Source organism: Heterodontus francisci, chromosome 1 (assembly GCF_036365525.1).
Source record: "Heterodontus francisci isolate sHetFra1 chromosome 1, sHetFra1.hap1, whole genome shotgun sequence".
Classification (NCBI taxonomy): domain Eukaryota; kingdom Metazoa; phylum Chordata; class Chondrichthyes; order Heterodontiformes; family Heterodontidae; genus Heterodontus; species Heterodontus francisci.
Window position 1 is genome coordinate 233379563 of NC_090371.1, and position 19792 is coordinate 233399354.

General features: G+C 42.7%; 1 protein-coding gene across 18 annotated transcripts in view; it reads left to right on the plus strand.

Annotated features, from left to right (window-relative positions):
* The window catches only part of map9 (microtubule-associated protein 9), a 350433-nt gene that overhangs the window by 24632 nt on the left and 306009 nt on the right, over positions 1-19792 (plus strand). The window contains exons 3-5 of one of the 18 annotated variants that reach the window (XR_010975969.1): positions 1335-1553; positions 3043-3106; positions 10579-10693. The exons of 14 other annotated variants lie outside the window; for them this stretch is intronic. The gene's annotated coding sequence lies outside the window, so the exon portion shown is untranslated. The remainder of the gene's footprint in view (positions 1-1334; positions 1554-3042; positions 3107-10578; positions 10694-19792) is intronic. 3 more of the 18 variants (XR_010975968.1, XR_010975972.1, XR_010975971.1) reach the window with 3 other exon arrangements.

Here is a 19792-nt window from a genome sequence, read left to right on the forward strand (position 1 = left end):
GTCTGGCAGTGTTGCCATACAAGTTCCCGCTGCTTCAACTGTGGAAAGGATGGAATCCAAGCTGTGCATGATGCCCTCTGCTACTGCAGAGCTGAAGGCCTCCATGCTCCTAACTAGTGACAATAGACTATTTGGCAGGCCTGCCAATGTACGTGGTGTGCATGTTGTTACGACCTCAGTGGGACCGTTAACATTAAAACAAAACGTATGAGCTCCACAGACCAATTTAAAGAAGCGCACAAGATTTCACGTTTTAAGACTTACACTACAACAACTAAACTAAAAAGCAACATCAACTAAACAGTACTTTGTACTGTAAGTAGCTTGTAAGTGGTGAAGGCTAGCCCTGGTACTCAAAAACACCTCGCGAGTCGGATGTTTTGTTCAAACGAGCGATCTTTATTACACGTATGCAAGGAGAAGTCCTACTCTCACGAATGATCGCAGGGATTCTACTCGTACAATGTCTGAGCAGTCAATTTATACAGTTACAGGAGGTTTACTTGACAAGCTGTTTCTTTATTTACATCATCTTCCCATCTTACTCTCTTCGCTGATCTCATCTTTCCTTAATCATATTATCATATGACCCTTGTCCCTTCCCCCTGACCTCGTCTACCTCTTGATTAGATTATTCATGTGATTCTCTGTGACTTCTCCCTCACCTTGTCTACCTTTTGATTAGATTATTCATATGATTCATTGTGTCTCTCAGATGAGCTTTTCTCAAGTTTTAGTAGCTTTGGTTTTATGTCAAGTATCCCATGATGTACATACACGAATCTCCCCAACACTAATAAACTGAATTACAGAGAAAGATATTTCCCTTTAACTTATTAAAGCACTTGAAAATCCTACACCACACTTATACATTACACAGTGTCCTCTGAATTGATATCTTTGCAGTAGAATTCCCAAACTCCTCCCAGTTGCAATGGATTGGATCTCCCAGTTCTTCTCAAAGTCAGTGTCCTCTTCGCTCACTTCTTCTGAGCACTTTTGACTTGGGAGTCCATGAATAAGGTGATCTCTGGTGACTCCGTTGGTCTTTTCCCCTCCACAAACCTCAAATTTCGAATTGAGTTTAACTCTGAGCAGCCTTTCGCTGTATCAATGCTCTGAGAGCAGATGTTTTATCACTCTCTCTCTCTCTCTCTCTCTCTCTCTCTCTCTCTCTCTCTCTCTCTCTCTCTCCCTCTCTTCAGAGGCTGCCATTGTTGGTCTTTGTGTCTTCCAGTCTTCCTTACAGCCTCCAGACTTCTGAAAGTCTGTTGAATTTATCTAGAATCAAAAGTCAATAGTCATTTGCCTTTTTCAATATGTACACTCCACAGGTCTGGCCACAGAAGAACAACCCGGGCCTTCCATTGTTTCCAAGTGTTAAAAACCTCAACTTGAGTTTTCACCTTCAGAGCCCCTGGCTCCCTATTTGCGATCTGAAAGTCTGGGAGAGCGAAACCCATTGTTCTTCAGGTGTTACAACCTTGTAGTCTGCTTTCAAACATAATCATCATACAAAGTCCAGCATTCATAACACCTACCTCCTAAAAATAGTAAGTTAATTGCGAAAGTAATGATTTTTCTACAATGTTATCAGCATATAACATTGTAAACTTTTCCATTGTTAATAGTTTACATTTTGCATAGGTAACAACATTATTTTCATATCTGAGTTATTTTGTTCCATTCTACCCTTTTGTTAAATTCTGGACACAGCATTGGCAATTACATTGCTGTTTGCTGTAATGTGTACAATTCTTAGGGTAAATGGTGTTCTTGGTCTTGATGTTCTCTAAAAACCTTAATAAATTATAATCGATGTAAACGGTTATTTCCCCTTGGCCATTATTAATGTATATTTCAAAATGTTGAAGAGCCAGTATGAGACCTAAAGTCGCCTTTTCAATTGTGGATTACCTCTTTTGGTACTTATTTTGTTTCTTACAGCTGTAACTGATCTTTCAATACCAGCATAATCATTCTTGAGTAACACTGTTCCTACTTCCACATCATTAGCATCAGTAGATACTTTAAAGGGCTTGCTAAAATTTGGTGTCACAAGGACACGTTTATTTATTAAAATGGCCTTTAATTTCTCATATGCCATTTCACAAGATACTATCCACTGGACCTTCACACTCTTTAACAAATACGTCAGTGGGGTAACTATCAAGTTAGGAATGAACTTCTGATGGAACCCACACATCTCTATCTCCTTTTTTGTCTTGCGGACTGGCAAGTCTATTATCGCCTGAACCTTAACTTCTCTAGGCAGCAGTTGATCTTGACCCACGACATGCCCCAATTAGGTGACCCGAGCCTTGGAAAACTCGCTTTTCACTAAGTATGTTACCAAATTGGCTTTCTCTAACTTGCTGAACAGAGCCGTCAAGTGTTCAACATGATCCTCCCAATTATCACTATATACCAATAGATCATCAATGTAGACAACACAATTGCTTAGTCCAGCAATCACCTTGTTAGTCAATCTTTGAAATGTGGCAAGTGCATTTTTTTATACCAAATAGCATGATCTTGCACTGAAATAGGTCACCTGGGATCACAAAGGCAGACATTTCTTTAGCTTGGTCGGTCAAGGGGACTTGCCAATATCCTTTCAGCAAGTCAACCTTGCTAATAAAAATTAAATTCCCCACTCTGTCAATACAAACCTCAAATTGTGGAATTGGATAATAGTTTGTTTTAGTTATTCCTGTGACTTTCCGATAATCCAAAATCTTTGGAACTATCTGGCTTTGGTAGCAGCACAACTGGAGAACTCCAGCTAGTTTGACTGGGTTCAATTAAATAATTTTTTTAACATATTCTGACCTGAGCCGATTTATCAGGATTGAGTTGATAAGGGTTTTACTGGGGTGTAGTTGTCTCTACATCAACCCCATGAAGAGACAGAGGAGTTCAACCTGGCGTATCTGCACATACTGCTTTAAACTTTTAGCAGCTCAACTATGTCTTTTTATGTTGCTCAGAAAGATAGTGTAGAACTGTATGTAAACTTTCTAACACTTTTGTGTTTGCCAGTTTCACCGCGTGGGGTTCAAACTGAGAGTTCGCAGTCTCTGCCCCTTCACCCAGTTCATTAAAGGTAACACTATCCTTGTCTTCATCTTCTTATCATTTAGCATGCATTTAGTGGCTGTCAATGTTCACGGTTATAGTATCTTTTCAACATTTTCACGTGACACACCCTTTGATTTTTCCATCTATCTGCGGTACTAACCAAGTAGTTCACCTCACTAAGTTTCCTCTCAATGAAGTAATGTCCACTGAACCTAGCTTTTAATGGTTCCCCAGGCAAAGGCAACAAAATTTGCACCTTGTCTCCAGGTTGGAAACTATGTGCCTTAGGATACTATTTGCTTGGGATTTCATCATTTGCTGAGAAACCTTGAGAGGCCATCTCACAAGCTCTTGAGTGTCTCTCTCAAAATTCTGACACATAATCTAACAGGATAGCTTCCTCTTCGGTGTGAATCTCTCGGTGTGTTTAAGGGGACCCCTAACCTCATGCCCATAGACAAATACAAATAGACTGAAACCAATGGATTCGTTTGGCATTTCCCTGGTGGCAAATAGTAAAAATAGTATCCCCTTATCTCAATCATGAGGATGCTCAAAACATTAGGCCTTAATCATACCCTTTAGGGTTTGGTGATAACTTTCCAAAGCACCTTGAGACTGTAGGTCCTTGTCCAAATGCCAGTGAACTGACTGTGTCAGCAAGCATACAGATCAAAAACCAACAGATACCCCCTGCAGGTGCTAAGTAGACAATTACGCTGTTCTCCTCCCAAATTACACGTGACCTCTTGAAAAATCCCTGGCATGAAATTTGATCCCTTGATCTGACTGAATTTCTTTTGGCAATCCATAGTGAGTGAAAAACTAAATTAACCCCTCATTCACAGCTTTCGCTGTGATCTTTCTCAAGGGTATTGCCTCTGGAAACCGAGCGGGCAAATCTGTGATGGTTAGGAGAAACCTGTCAGCTGACTTAGTTGTGGATAAGGGTTTAACACAATCCACAAAAAACCTATTAAATGATTTGTCAAAAACAGGTATTGACATTAATGGGGCTGTCTTAATCGAAGGCTGTGGCTTCCCAACTACCTGACATGCATGGCAAGTTCTGCAAAATTCAACCACACCTTTACGCAAGCTTGGCCAATGAAAATGCTGTCTTATCCTGGGCTGAGTCTTTTGAATACCTACATGTCCTGCCATTGGAATGACGTGGGCAATTCTCAAAATTGCACTGTGGTATCCGGGGGACAACAACCTGATGAACTATAGCCCTGTCCTCCTCAGTGGTCATCTGGGGAGGTCTCCACTTTCTCATTAGAAAGTAATTCTTAACAACAGCACTCAGGGATTTTCTCAGCCTCTGTGTCAGAACACGCGGTTTGGGATATTTTCTTTAATTTGGGGTCTGCCGGTTGTGCCTCAATCAAAGACTATCTGCAAAACAATTTAGCCTCGCTACTCAATTCCTGAGAAACGTTTCAGCCAACCAGACATTCAGCTTGTTCTTTATAACTACGGAGTCTATCTCATCTTGTTTAACCCTATGAGCCTGGGACCTAGTCACGACACAATCCGGAAGTATTCTGGGAAATTCCTTCTGCTAAAGTTCAGTTTCAGCAACCTCAGCTGGCTTTTCTGAAAGTACTGGAGACACCAATATCTTATCCCCAGCTAAGCCATTTCCCAGCAACAAACCCACCCCTTCAGTTTGCAAATCAGGAACGAATCCCACTGTTATCAGACCAGTAACTAGATCAAATTGCAAATTAACCAATACAATAGAATGGATACCCCGCACTATGACTTCTACGTTACTGAACTACCTGGGGGAAAAGTATCCTTTGCTACCATTAATGACTAGGTTGCCCCTATATCTCTAAGCAGCACAATTGACTTGCCTGTCTCACCTGACGAATATGGGGATACCTTACCCCTGAACACAAACTTCTGTAATCTTCAGGGACTTTAGATAGAGGATCTGGATCGGCGCAGGCTTGGAGGGCCGAAGGGCCTGTTGCTGTGCTGTAATTTTCTTTGTTCTTTTAATCCATCAGCACATGTGGGAGAACACGTCTGCTCACTATTCTGTTAGGGACCGTTAATGTTTAAAACGAGAAAGTCGAATTCTTAGTTACATCTGAAAGAATTACACCATAAGGTTCCACGTTTTAAGCAAAAACCTTACAAGAGTTAAACAAAGCAAAACACTACTGACAACATTAATGCAGGCAGCTGGGATTAGTATAGATAGGCATTATGGTCGGCATGGACGCGGTAGGCCGAAGGGCCTGTTCCTATGCTGTACGACTCAATAACACTACAGTTTGGAAACACTTGTATTTTAAACTTAAAATCTTAATAGGACATAAGATGTATACTTCAAACTCCAAATCTCAACAGATACTCCTGTTCGACTGTGACTTCCACACCAAAAATTTCTCTATACGTTACAGGATCTTGACGTTTTGTTCATTTCTCCTGGGACCAATCCAAAGTATACCACAACTCTTAGAAATTCTTTGATTTCTTGAATTTTTCAGCTGTCTTCTGAGGTATGAGATCACCTCCCGAATCTGGACTTCCCAGCTTGAGCATGGGCCTGCCTCAAAATGGAAACACCCCTGGTTCCTGATGGCTTCTTTGCTCCTAAGTCCAACTGATTTCCAAAAGCTAACTTGCTTTTTCAAAAGCCAATGAACTGACTGTGTCAGCAAGCAAACAGATCAAAAAACCAACAGACATCCCCTGCATCATCTATCTCCATAATAATGTGGTACATGTGGGATGTCCGAGACAGCAATTTAAACTAATGATTTCCAACTCCAAATCTTCTCTTCATATCATAAAAATCATTTGAAATCATATGAATAATTTAAACTCCTGATTGAGGTAGCTGCAGACACACCATCTCCATGAACAAGTTAAGAGAGGTTCCTATCGTGTAGGGTCTTTACACTTCCCAATATGACCGTACTAAATAAACATGAACCACCCTTTGATTTGTAACCACGCGTGTTTGCCAGCTTCTTAAACTGGGTGCTTTCATTTGTCTTGAATTCAAAAAATACAATTCCCAAATTAAAAGATGTCTCTGGAAAATGAATACAAGTCATGAACCAGGTGATCGTAACAATTCAAACTTACTAATACCGCTGGCTTGTCAACAATATCAGGTTTTCGGTACACCTATCACAGCCGCCAGTTTGCCTTTCAAGAACAAAGACCAGTACAGCACAGGAACAGGTCATTCGGCCCTCCAAGCCTGCGTCGATCTTGATGCCTGCCTAAACTAAAACCTTTCGCACTTCTGGGGACCGTACCCCTCTATTCCCATCCTATTCATGTATTTGTCAAGATACCTCTTCAACGTCGCTATCGTACCTGCTTCCACCACCTTCACCGGCAGCAAGTTCCAGGCACTCACCACCCTCTGTGTAAAGAACTTGCCTCGCACATCCCCTCTAAACTTTGCCCTCTCACCTTAAATCTATGTCCCCTAGTAACTGACTCTTCCACCCTGGGAAAAAGCTTCTGACTATCCACTCTGTCCATGCCACTCATAACTTTGTAAACCTCTATCATGTCGCCCCTCCACCTCTGTCGTTCCAGTGAAAACAATCCGAGTTTATCCAACCACTCCACATAGCTAATGCCCTCCAGACCAGGCAATATCCTGTTAAACCTCTTCTGTACCCTCTCCAAAGCCTCCACGTCCATCTGGTAGTGTGGCGACCAGAATTGCACGCAATATTCTAAGTGTGGCCTAACTAAAGTTCTGTACAGCTGCAGCATGACTTGCCAATTTTTATACTCTATGCCCCGACCGATGAAGGCAAGCATGCCATATGCCTTCTTGACTACCTTATCCATCTGCATTGCCACTTTCCGTGACCTGTGGACTTGTACGCCCAGATCTCTCTGCCTGTCAATACTCCTAAGGGTTCTGCCATTTACTGTAAAGTTCCCACCTGCATTAGACATTCCAAAAAGCATTACCTCACATTTGTCCGGATTAAACTCCATCTGCCATTTCTCCGCCCAAGTCTCCAACCGATCTATATCCTGCTGTATCCTCTGACAATCCTCATCACTATCCGCAACTCCACCAACCTTTGTGTCGTCCGCAAACTTACTAATCAGACCAGCTACATTTTCCTCCAAATCATTTATATATACTACAAACAGAAAAGGTCCCAGCACTGATCCCTGCGGAACACCACTAGTCACAGTCCTCCATTCAGAAAAGCACTGCTACCCTCTGTCTTCTATAACCAAACCAGTGCTGCATCCATCTTGCCAGCTCACCTCTGATCCCGTGTGACTTCACCTTTTGTACCAGTCTGCCATGCGGGACCTTGTCAAAGGCTTTACTGAAGTCCATAAAGACAACATCCACTGCCCTTCCTTCATCATTCATCTTCGTCACTTCTTCAAAAAACTCAAACAAGTTAGTGAGACACGACCTCCCCTTCACAAAACCATGCTGCCTCTCGCTAATAAAAACCATGCTGCCTCTCGCTAATAAAAACCATGCTGCTTCTCGCTAATAAGTTCCGGGATTCCTATTTGTTTTCTGCTTTCTTTTATTTCAAAATTAACACGTTGGTCCTTTTGACTCAACCCTAGCCTCCTGACTATCTTTCTTACTCTGAGGATTGCCTGTATCATCATCTTTACCCTTTCACTCACTATAATCATACCTCTTCTCATTATCAACCTTCCTATCTCTCCAAATTCTCTGAAAGTTCCCAAACTGGGGACTCTAGCAACTGCTTTTGTGGGTCAATTCATAATCATCTGTCATTGCTGCAGCATCCCTAATATTACTAATGTTACGTTCTTCCAGGTAGGGCCTTATTACAGGAGGGTCACTAATTTTTTTAAATTTTTCCATTTTTCTACTTCTCTAGGTCTCGTAAAACTTTGCTCAATCTTCATTGACCTAACCACTGATAAAACACCATTTGCTTCTCTCGCAAATTCCATAAATGTTTGGCTCTATTTCTTTTTTAAATTCTTGAATTTTTTTCTGTAAGCCCCTGGTACCAACTCACACATCTTGACAACTGTAGCTTTAACCATTTCATAGTCACTTGGTTCTTCCTCCAACGCTTTTCTCACTAACACACTTTGTAATAAAATTATCCAATTTTCTTTTGGCCATTGCGACTTGGTAACGATTTTTTCAAATGACACAAAATTTCAACTCTTTTCTTACTGAATTTAGACAATAAGTGAATACTCATTGCCAAGTCAAAACTATGAGGAGTTTCATCTGGGTCATTCTCAATTTTCGCCCAAATGCGCACTCATCGACTTTGACCTTTTCCATTCTCACTTCTTAGTGTAATGTCATTTTTCGCATTTCTTCTCCACTTTCTTTTTCTTCCCTTTTCTCTTTTGAATTCAAGTTTTCCCATGTCAAATGTAATTGTCTATCCTTTCTCTTTTCTCTTTTTTTTTGTGCTGGCTTATGTTTTCCTTTTCTTCTCTTTCCAAACTCAGATTCTCTAACTCAATTTTGGCTAGTTCCACTTGAACACGAACAGAAACATCCTCTTCTTTCACCAGCTTCAAACAAGGAACCAATTATTGGATTATCTCTGCTTTCCTGGCCCCCTGGGCTTATACAAACCCCCACATGTCATGATCGAATCAATCTTTCTCAATTGCTGCTATTTACTGAGAGTCAAATCTTCTCTCTTAACAAATTCTTGTACATTAACGGTATTCATGTTGATTTCCCACTGAAACCAGCCAATGCAAGTGTGAAATCTTGGTTGCCCAAACTCTGGAAAATTCCAGTAAACTTGTGTTACAGCCTCTGAATTTGTATCCTGGACCAAAAGATATGAATGCCCCAGACTAATATAAAAAGTGCACAACAAGATTTCACATTTTCAGACTTTTACTACAACAACTAAACTAAAAATCAACAGTAACTGAAGAGTAGTTACAGAGAAAGGTATTTCCCTTGAACTCATTAAAACACTTGAAACCCCATTTATTCATTAAACAGTGTCCTCAGTGAAGCAATATCTTTGCAGTTAAACAACCCAGACTCTTCCTAGTTGCAATGGGCTGGATCTCCTGGTCTTTCTCAAAGTCGATGTCCTCTTTGCTCACTTCTCCCATGTACTTTTGACATGGACTTCCATGAATAAGGTAATCTCTGGTGACCCTTTTTCATCTGCAAACCTCAGCTTTCAAATTGGGTTCAAGTCTTAACAGCCTTGCACTGTATCAGTGTTCTGAGAGCTGATGTTTTCTCTCTCTCTTCTGAGGCTGCCACTGCTGATTTTTGTGTCTTCCGGTCTTCCTTACAGCCTCCAGACTTCTGAAAGTATGTTGAATTTATCCAAAAGCAAAAGTCAATAGTCATTTGTCTTTTTCATTATGCAGTGTCCACATGTCTGGCCACAGGAGAACAAACTGGGCCATCCTTTGTTTCCAAGTGTTAAAAATTTGAACTCTGAGTTTGCACCTTCAGAACCCTTGGCTCCTTGTTTATGATCTGAGAGTCTGGGAGAGCGAAACCCATTGTTCTTCAGGTATTACCACCTTGAAGTCTGATTTCAAACGGGTCTTTGATTTGGGTTCCTTGTTGGTATCATAACCAAGATCCCTGGCTGATTTCCAGATACTAGGTGTGATGTCACTGCATTAAAGATCACAGTTTTTAAAATATAATCATAATACAAAATTCAGCATTCATAGCAATGTTCATCAGCATTTTGCTGTAGCCCACCCCAATGAGGTCCTTGCCTGAAGCCCTTGCAGCAGAACCTGTCTGCAACCCCACCCTCTGGGGAGCTCGCAGGTGTGCAGTTCTATCTCCTTGGTTTGGCTGCAGCCTGCTCATGCCTGGTCACTCGCCACATGAAGATCTCTAAACAAGCCTCTAGCATTTGAGACTACATTGGCTGAGCAGTTGGCAGTTCTTGACTATCTAAAAGCACAAAAGCATAAAGGGAGGGTAGGAATGAGGGAAATGGAGGGTGCAGGTTGGTGGGGAGGAAGGATTTTTGGAAGAGGATGAGGAATAAGTGGTGAAAGTGTTTAAGTCAGCAACTTAGCATCATCTTGGATGACCTCTGCAGCAACTCCTTCTTTATGATCCGCAAGTCTGGGAGGATGAAACCCATTGTTCTTCAGACACTGTACCCCTGCTTTTCAAAAAAAGACTTTGATTTGTGTTCTCTGTTATCCTGGTAACCAGTTGTCTTTAAGCAGAGTTGATGTGAGGTCATCTGAACTCTGACTCCATCTTAAGCATTTAATCAGTTTTTAAAACATCATAATGTTGCAAAGTCCAGTGTTCATAACACTCTATATATCCAAGTTTAGTTTCTATCATAGTTATTCTTTTATTTTAAGTGCAGGGTAACATTTTATTGCTCCTGAATTGCATAATTTGGATATTTTTACTTAAAATCATTCTTCATAAGTGGGCCTCTATACACAAGTTGTTTTGTACTGTGACTTTGAATAACATTTCAATTATAAACTAATATTATTATTGCCATACCACAGCCAAAACACAGCAGATGCTGGAGATCTGAAATAAAAACTGAAAAGGATGGAAATACTCAACATGTCAGGCAGCACCTATTTAGAGAGAGACAGACAGACAGAGTTCATGTTTCAGGTCAGTGACCTTTCATTAGAAGAGGAAGAATTTAGAGATTTAACATTTTTTAAGTGAGTGCATAGGCAGGGAAAGAAAGGAACAGCAGGAAGAGAGCAAAAAACCTACAGGGAAGGTCTTTATAAGGCAGGAATGATTAAATTACAAAAGGAATGATGGTGTAAGGCAAAACGATGTGGCAGTAGGACAAGTAAAGAAACAAATGATAGATGTAGTAGAGCAATAAGTAACAGCAGCACCATAACCAGCACATGCAGTTGGAAAAAGAATTGGCACAATGGTTATGATTGGAATCTGTTGAAATCATTGTTAAGTCTGGAAAGTTGTAAGGTGAAGTGCTGTAATTTGAATTTACATTGAGCTATTACAACATTAGCTGCTGTATGTATATTTGTAATAAAATGCAAATACAAATCAAAGCATGTCACATTAAGTGTCGAAGCAGGTTCTCATATCTATATCAGATACATTAATGACAAGATAACTTCATGTCACAGAACTGTTTTTTTCTCCTCTGTTTGAATGGTATGCCTTTAAGACGCTGTACCACAGTTGCACCTGTTCCCTAGGCCACAGCAGGAGAGTGGAGAGGTCTCATGGTGTACTGTAACCTTTGACTGTGTGTAAAAACCAGCTTCAACTGGTTTGAACTAGAGAGAGAGACACCTGCGAAGTGTGCTTGCCTTGAAGGAAGAGAATTCTCTCAGCACAAATAATATAATGAGCCACAGGCTGTGTTAATTCCCCAAGAAGAAAAATAACTTTTTGAAGCGAACATTCGTGTTGCTGGAGGTAGCAAAAATTCGTTTGCTTTACTTCCAATCTAAGAGTCTTTGCTTCAAGATTGACTTGCTGATTGTGACTGATCGTGTTTTCTGGAATTCACAGTAAAGTTTCAACTGAAATCTAACAATTTTAAAATCCAAATAATAGACCTGTTATTATACTCCGTGTTGAAAGAACTGTATGACGCCTGCTGCAGCCAAAGTGCTTTAAATGTCTATCAAAGAGTCATAGAGTCGTACAGCATAGAAACAGGCCCTTCGGCCCACCGCATCCATGCCGACCAGAATGCCTATCTATACTAATCCCACCTGCCTGCATTAATTGCATATCCCTCTATGCCTTGCTCATTCAAGTTCCTGTCCAGATGCCTCTTAAATGTTGCTCCTGTTCCTGCCTCCACCACGTCCTCTGGCAGCTCATTCCAGTTACCCACTATTCTTTGTGTGAAAGATTTACCCCTTTGATCCCCTTTAAACCTCCTCCCTCTCACCTTAAATCTATGCCCTCTAGTTTTAGTCACCCCTACCATGGGAAACAGACTCTGGCTATCTACCCTATTTATGCCTCTCTTAATTTTATATACCTCTATCATGTCCCTTCTCAGCCTCCTTCACTCCAGGGAAAACAGACCCAGCCTATCCAATCTCTCTTTACGACTCAAGCCTTCCAAACCAACCAACATCCTTGTGAATCTTTTCTGCACCCTCTCTAGGTAATCAAATTTTTCCTGTAGTACGGCGACCAGAACTGCACACAGTACCTCAAATACGGTCTAACCAACGTTATGTACAACTATAACATGACATCCCAACTCTTGTACTCAATGCCTTGGCCGATGAAGGCAAGCATGCCGTACGCCTTCTTCACCACCCTGTCTACTTGTGTTGCCACTTTGAGGGAACTATGTACTTGCACCCCAAGGTCTCTCTGCTCAACAACAATCCCCAGGGCCCTGCCATTCACGGTATATGTCCTGCCCTGGTTTAACTTCGCAGAATGCATCACTTCACACTTGTCTGCATTAAATTTCATTTGCCACTCCCTTGCTCACTTTCCCAGTTGATCTATATCCTGTTGTAACCTCAGACAACCCTCTTCACTGTCCACTATACCACCAATTTTGGTGTCACCTGCAAACTTACTAATCATGCCCCTTACATTCACATCCAAGTCATTAATATATATGACAAACAACAGAGGGCCCAGCACCGTTCCCTGCGGCACACCACTGGTCACCGGCCTCCAATCTGAAAAACAACCCTCCACTACCACTCTCTGCCTCCTATCACCAAGCCAAATTTGTATCCAATTGGCTTGCTCACCCTGGATCCCATGTGTTCGAACCTTCTAGACCAGCCCACCATGCGGGACCTTGTCAAAGGCCTTGCTAAAGTCCATATAGACAATGTCCATCGCCCTGCCCTCGTCAATCCTCTTGGTCACCTCCTCAAAAAACTCAATCAAATTCGTGAGACATGATTTCCCAAGCACAAAGCCATGCTGACTATTCCTAATCAGACCTTGCCTTTCCAAATGCATATAAATCCTGTCTCTTAGGATCCCTTCCAATAACTTTCCCACCACTGATCTAAGGCACACGAGCCTGTAGTTCCCTGGCTTATCCCTGCTGCTCTTCTTAAATAAAGGCACAACATTAGCTATCCTCCAGTCTTCCAGTACCTCACCTGTGGCTAACGATGATACAAAAATCTCTGCCAGGGCCCCAGCAATCTCCTCCCTTGCTTCCCATAGTATCAGACGATACACCTGGTCAGGCCCTGGGGATTTATCCACCTTAATGCGCATCAAAACCTCCAACACCACCTCCTTTGTAATGTTGATATGCTTCAGGATATCGCTGTTCCCTCCCTTGAACTCACTAGCTTCCATGACCTTTCTTGGGTTCTCCTTGATTTTGCTTGCCAATATTCTTTCATGCCTTTCTTTGCTTTCCTAATTTCATTTTTGATTTCACACCTCCATTTTCTATACTCCTCTCAGCTTTCTGTAGTATTGAGTTCTCGGTGTCAGACATAAGCTTTCCTTTTCTGTTTTATCCTACCCTGTAGGCTGCTTGACATCCATGGGGCTCTAGATTTGGCCACCTCACCCTTTTTCTTTGTGGGAACATGTTTGCCCTGAACCCCTTGAACCTCCCCTTTGAATGTCTGCCACTGTTCTGACACTGATTTACCTTCAAGAAGTAGCTGTTTCCTGTCCACTTTCGCTAAATCACTCCTCAGTTTAGTAAAATTGGCCATGCCCCAATTGAGAACTCTAACCCCTGTTTTATCTCTGTCCTTTTCCATTATGTTAAAACTGACTGAATTATGATCATCAAATCTGCGTGGAGACTTCGAGTGGCATCTGTTTGTTCTAATCTGGACACCTCATCTACCAGGAGCGTGACTGACAAAGATGTATAACCCAGATATTTATATATTCTTAAGAAACAGCTAATTTTCTTGATACCATTTTAAAAACTGGTTAGCCTTTAGTTTTTGAATGTATGTCTGTGAATGGGGGAGTTAGAATAAATAAGAAGTTATTAGGTCTTTAGACATAAATTTATCTTAATGTTTAAGATTTTGTTTACTCATAAATAGTTAATTTGTCTAAAGATACTTGGTTTGGTCTATTTTTATTCTGGGGGGTCCTAAAGTGTTTAATTTGGCTGTTTTCCAGTTAGGTGGGAAAACTTTAAATAATTTGCTGCGACCTGTGGAGCAATGAGACTAAATTGACAGTGCATTGCTCCCACCTCTGGGATAACATATAAATTGGGGTCTTGCGTCTGGCATCATTTTAATTGCTCTCGCGCCTGGGATCATATTAATTGGGGTGCTGAATTATTGGGATCCAAATCTATTGCTAATTACGTGAATTAGAAGAGGAATAATAATTTGGAAAAATAAATAAAAGGAACCAGATTTCTTGTATGTTTCTTGTATAATAAGGTACAATCTATATCATCAGAATGGCATTAGCAGTTGCAGCAGTTTTTTCTGGGAAAGGAGAATGCGTTCCTCAGTATCTTCATAACTTTAACTAAGAATAAACTAAAAGAATTGGCAGCACAATTGGGGTGAGAATTGAAATCAGGTGCTAAAAAAGCAGAAATAATTGACATGTTATCCCAACATTTAAAATGAGAAGAAGAACACGAGGAACAAGAAGATAGTAAGTGATGTAGTGGTATTGGTTAGGATTTAGTTAGAAATGAAAAAACTTGAGGCTGAAAAAGAATTAAGAAAACTTGAACTTGCATTGAAGAAAAGGGAGAAAGAGAGAGCACATGAGGGAGAAAGAGAAGAGAGGGAATTTACGCTAAAAGAGATGGAACTAAGACAAAGGGGTGGTCTTGACTCCAGGATAAATTTGGGTCTGGAAGAATCTGAATTCAGCTGTTTAAATTTATGCAAGCTCTTCCTAAGTTTGAGGAAAGGGATGTTTTTCATATCTTTTGAAAAGATAGCCAAATAGATGAAATGACCGAAGGAAAGCTGGGACACTGCTTATGCAAAGCAGATTGATAGACAGAGCTCATGAAGTTTGTGCCATGTATCTCGCTGCATATGAGTTCCTGAAGCTTACCATCAGAAGTTTCGGAACTTACAAAGATTGGCTGGGCAGACGTATGTAGAATTTGAGAGGGTGTAGCAAATTAATTTTGACGGTTGGATACGGGCATTAGCAATGGAAACCACATATGAGAACCTTCGAGAATTGATTCTCTTGGAAAAGTTTAAAAATTCAATTCCTTCAGTAGTGAGAACTCGTGTAGATAACCTGAAAGTTTTGAAAGCCAGGCAAGCAGCGGAAATTGCTGATGATTTTGAGCTTCTGAATAAGCCAAAACCTTTTGTCCGTCACTCCCATAAACCCAAGGAGGATAAAAAGTGAGAGAGTGAAAGGAAGGCAAGTAGCCGGGGGCAAGAAGGAACAGCTGGGAATGCCATAGGATCACCTCCTCAGGCCAGAAAAAAAGTTGCTGAGGGAAGAAGTGAGGTTCACAAGCTGAAGTGTTATCATTGCCACAAAATGAGTCATCTTCGTTCAGAGTGCTGGAAATTGCAAGGTAAACCCATATGATTTGTTGGGGTACACAAAGCTAATGCAGAGGAAAAAACTCTGACTGAGAGTGTAGCAGACCAGGCTATAGCTTTACCGACAGCTGTAAAACCAGATACTAAAACTAAAGTGAGGGTAGAGGTTAAAAATAAGATACTTGAAAGTCGTATTGAATTTTTGTCAAAGGGGAAAGTAACTTCATAACCTTTAAGTGAGGCAGGAAAACCTTTCATTATACTCTGGGATACAGGAACAACCCAACCACTCTTGCTGGGGAAAGGTATAACGTTTCCAACAGAGAGCGCCTTGAACGCTAAAGTTTTAGTTAATTGAATTGGCGGGGAGTATATACCTGTACCTTTATATAAAGTACTTCTGGAGAGTGACTTAATATCTGGGATGGTAACTGCAGGAGTTGTCCACAGAATATCAGTAGATGGAATTGATGGAATAGGAGAGGGTAGGCGGTGGCGTAGTGGCATTATCAATGGACTAGTAACCCAGAGACCCAGGGTCTTTCTCTGGGGACATGGGTTCGAATCCCACCACAGCAGAAGGTGGAATTTGAATTTAATTAATAAATCTGGAATTAAAAGCTAGTCTAATGATGGCCATGAAACCATTGTCGATTGTTGTAAAAACCCATCTGGTTCATTAATGTCCTTTAGGGAAGGAAATATCTGCTGTCCTTACCTGGTCTGGCCTACATGTGACTCCAGACCCACAGCAATGTGGTTAACTCTTACATGCCCTCTGAAATGACCTAGCAAGCCACTCAGTTGTACCTAACCACTACGAAGTTAATAAAAAGTAATGAAACCGGACGGACCACCCGGCATCGACCTAGGCACCGGAAACGACAACGGCAAACCCAGTCCTGTCGACTCTGCAAAGTCCTCCTTACTAACATCTGGGGGCTTGTGCCAAAGTTGGGAGCGCTGTCCCACAGACTAGTCAAGCAACAGCCTGACATTGTCATGCTCACGGAATCATACCTTACAGACAATGTCCCCGACACCGCAATCACTATCCCTGGGTATGTCCTGTCCCACCGGCAGGACAGACCCAGCAGAGGTGGTGGCACAGTGGTATACAGTAGGGAGGGAGTTGCCCTGGGAGTCCTCAACATCGACTCCGGACCCCATGAAGTCTCATGGCATCAGGTCAAACATGGGCAAGGTAACCTCCTACTGATTACCACCTACCGCCCTCCCTCAGCTGATGACTCAGTGCTCCACCATGTTGAACACCACTGAGGGTGGCAAGGGCACAAAATGTACTCTGGGTGGGGGACTTCAATGTCCATCACCAAGAGTGGCTCAGTAGCAACACTAATGACTGAGCTGGCCGTGTCCTAAAGGACATAGCTGCTAGACTGGGTCTGCGACAGGTGGTGGGAGAACCAACACGAGGGAAAAACATACTTGACCTCGTCCTCACCAATCTGCCTGCTGAAGATGCTTCTGTCCATGACTGTATTGGTAGGAGTGACCACCGCACAGTCCTTGTGGAAACGAAGTCCCATCTTCACTTGAGGATACCGTCAATCGTTTTGTGTGGCACTGTCACCGTGCTAAATACGATAGATTTTGAACAGATCTAGCAATGCAAAACTGGGCATCGATTAGGCTCTGTGGGCCATCAGCAGCAGAATTGTACACAACCACAATCTATAACCTCATGGCCCGGCATATCCCCCACCCTACCATTACCATCAAGCCAGGAGACCAACCCTGGTTCAATGGAGAGTGCAGGAGGGCATGCCAGGAGCAGCACCAGGCATACCTCAAAATGAGGTGTCAACCTGGTGAAGCTACAACCCAGGACTACTTGCATGCCAAACTGCATAAGCAGCATGCGATAGACAGAGCTAAGCGATCCCATAACCAACGGATCAGATGTAAGCTCTGCAGTCCTGCCACATCCAGCCGTGAATGGTGGTGGACAATTAAACAACGAACTGGAGGAGGTGGCCCCACATATATCCCCATCCTCAATGATGGGGGAGCCCAGCACATCAGTGCGAAAGATAAGGCTGAAGCATTTGCAACAATCTTCAGCCAGAAGTGCCGCGTTGATGATCCATCTCGGCCTCCTCCTGAAGTTCCTAGCATCAGAGATGCCAGACTTCAGCCAATTCGATTCACTCCGTGTGATATCAAGAAACGACTGAAGGCACTGGATAGAGCAAGCTGTTCCAGTACAGCTACAACACTGGAATCTACCCTGCAATGTGGAAAATTGCCCAGGTATGTCCTGTACACATAAAGCAGGACAAATCCAACCCAGCCAATTACAGCCCCATCAGCCTACTCTCTATCATCAGTAAAGTGATGGAAGGTGTCATCAACAGTGCCATCAAGCAGCACTTGCTTAGCAATAACCTGCTCAGTGACGCTCAGTTTGGGTTCTGCCAGGGCCACTCAGCTCCTGACCTCATTACAGCCTTGGTTCAAACATGGACAAAAGGGCTGAACTCAAGAGGTGAGATGAGAGTGACTGCCCTTGACATCAAGACAGCATTTGACCGAGTATGGCATCAAGGAGCCTAGCAAAACTGAGGTCAATGGGAATCAGGGGGAAAACCTTCCGCTGGCTGGAGTCATACCTACCGCAAAGGAAGATGGTTGTGGTTGTTGGAGGTCAATCATCTGAGCTCCAGGACATCACTGCAGGAGTTCCTCACGGTAGTGTCCTAGGCCCAACAATCTTCAGCTGCTTCATCAATGACCTTCCTTCAATCATAAGGTCAGAAGTGGGGATGTTCGCTGATGATTGCACAATGTTCAGCACCATTCGTGACTCCTCAGATGCTGAAGCAGTTTGTGTAGAAATGCAGCAAGACCTGGACAATATCCAGGCTTGGGCTGATAAGTGGCAAGTAACATTCGCGCCACACAAGTGCCAGGCAATGACCATCTCCAACAAGAGAGAATCTAACCATCTCCCCTTGACATTCAACAGCATTACCATCGCTGAATCCCCCACTATCAACATCCGAGGGGTTACCATTGACCAGAAACTGATTTGGAGTAGCCATATAAATAGCGTGGCTTCAAGAGCAGGTGAGAGGCTAGGAGAGTAACTCACCTCCTGACTTGCCAAAGCCTGTCCACCATCTGCAAGGCACAAGTCAGGAGTGTGATGGAATACTCTCCACTTGCCTGGATGGGTGCAGCTCCAACAACACTCAAGAAGCTCGACACCATCCAGGACAAAGCCGCCCGCTTGATTGGCACCCCATCTACAAACATTAACTCCCTCCACCACCGACGCACATTGGCAGCAGTGTGTACCATCTACAAGATGCACTGCAGCAATGCACCAAGACTCCTTAGACAGCACCTTCCAAACCTGCGCCCTCTCCCAACTAGAAGGACAAGGGCAGCAAATACATGGGAACACCACCACCTGCAAGCTCCCCTCCAACTCCCACACCATCCTGACTTGGAACTATATCACCGTTCCTTCACTGTCGCTGGGTCAAAATCCTGGAACTTCCTTCCTAACAGCACTGTGGGTATACCTACCCCAAATGGACTGCAGCGGTTCAAGAAGGCAGCTCACCACCACCTTCTTTGAGGAAGGGACAAAGTTGATTGATGAGGGAAGGGCTGTAGATGTCATATACATGGACTTCAGTAAGGCGTTTGATAAGGTTCCCCATGGTAGGCTGATGGAGAAAGTGAAGGCGTATGGGGTCCAAGGTGTACTAGCTAGATGGATAAAGAACTGGCTGGGCAACAGGAGACAGAGAGTAGCAGTGGAAGGGAGTTTCTCAAAATGGAGACGTGTGACCAGTGGTGTTCCACAGGGATCCGTGCTGGGACCACTGTTGTATGTGATATACATAAATGATTTGGAGGAAAGTATAGGTGGTCTGATTAGCAAGTTTGCAGACGACACTAAGATTGGTGGAGTAGCAGATAATGAAGGGGACTGTCAGAGAATACAGCAGAATATAGATAGACTGGAGAGTTGGGCAGAGAAATGGCAGATGGAGTTCAATCAGGGCAAATGCGAGATGATGCATTTTGGAAGATCCAATTCAAGAGTGAACTATACAGTAAATGGAACAGTCCTGGGGAAAATTGATGTACAGAGAGATTTGGGTGTTCAGGTCCATTGTTCCCTGAAGGTGGCAACGCAGGTCAATAGAGTGGTCAAGAAGGCATACGGCATGCTTTCCTTCATCGGACGGGGTATTGAGTACAAGAGTTGGCAGGTCATGTTACAGTTGTA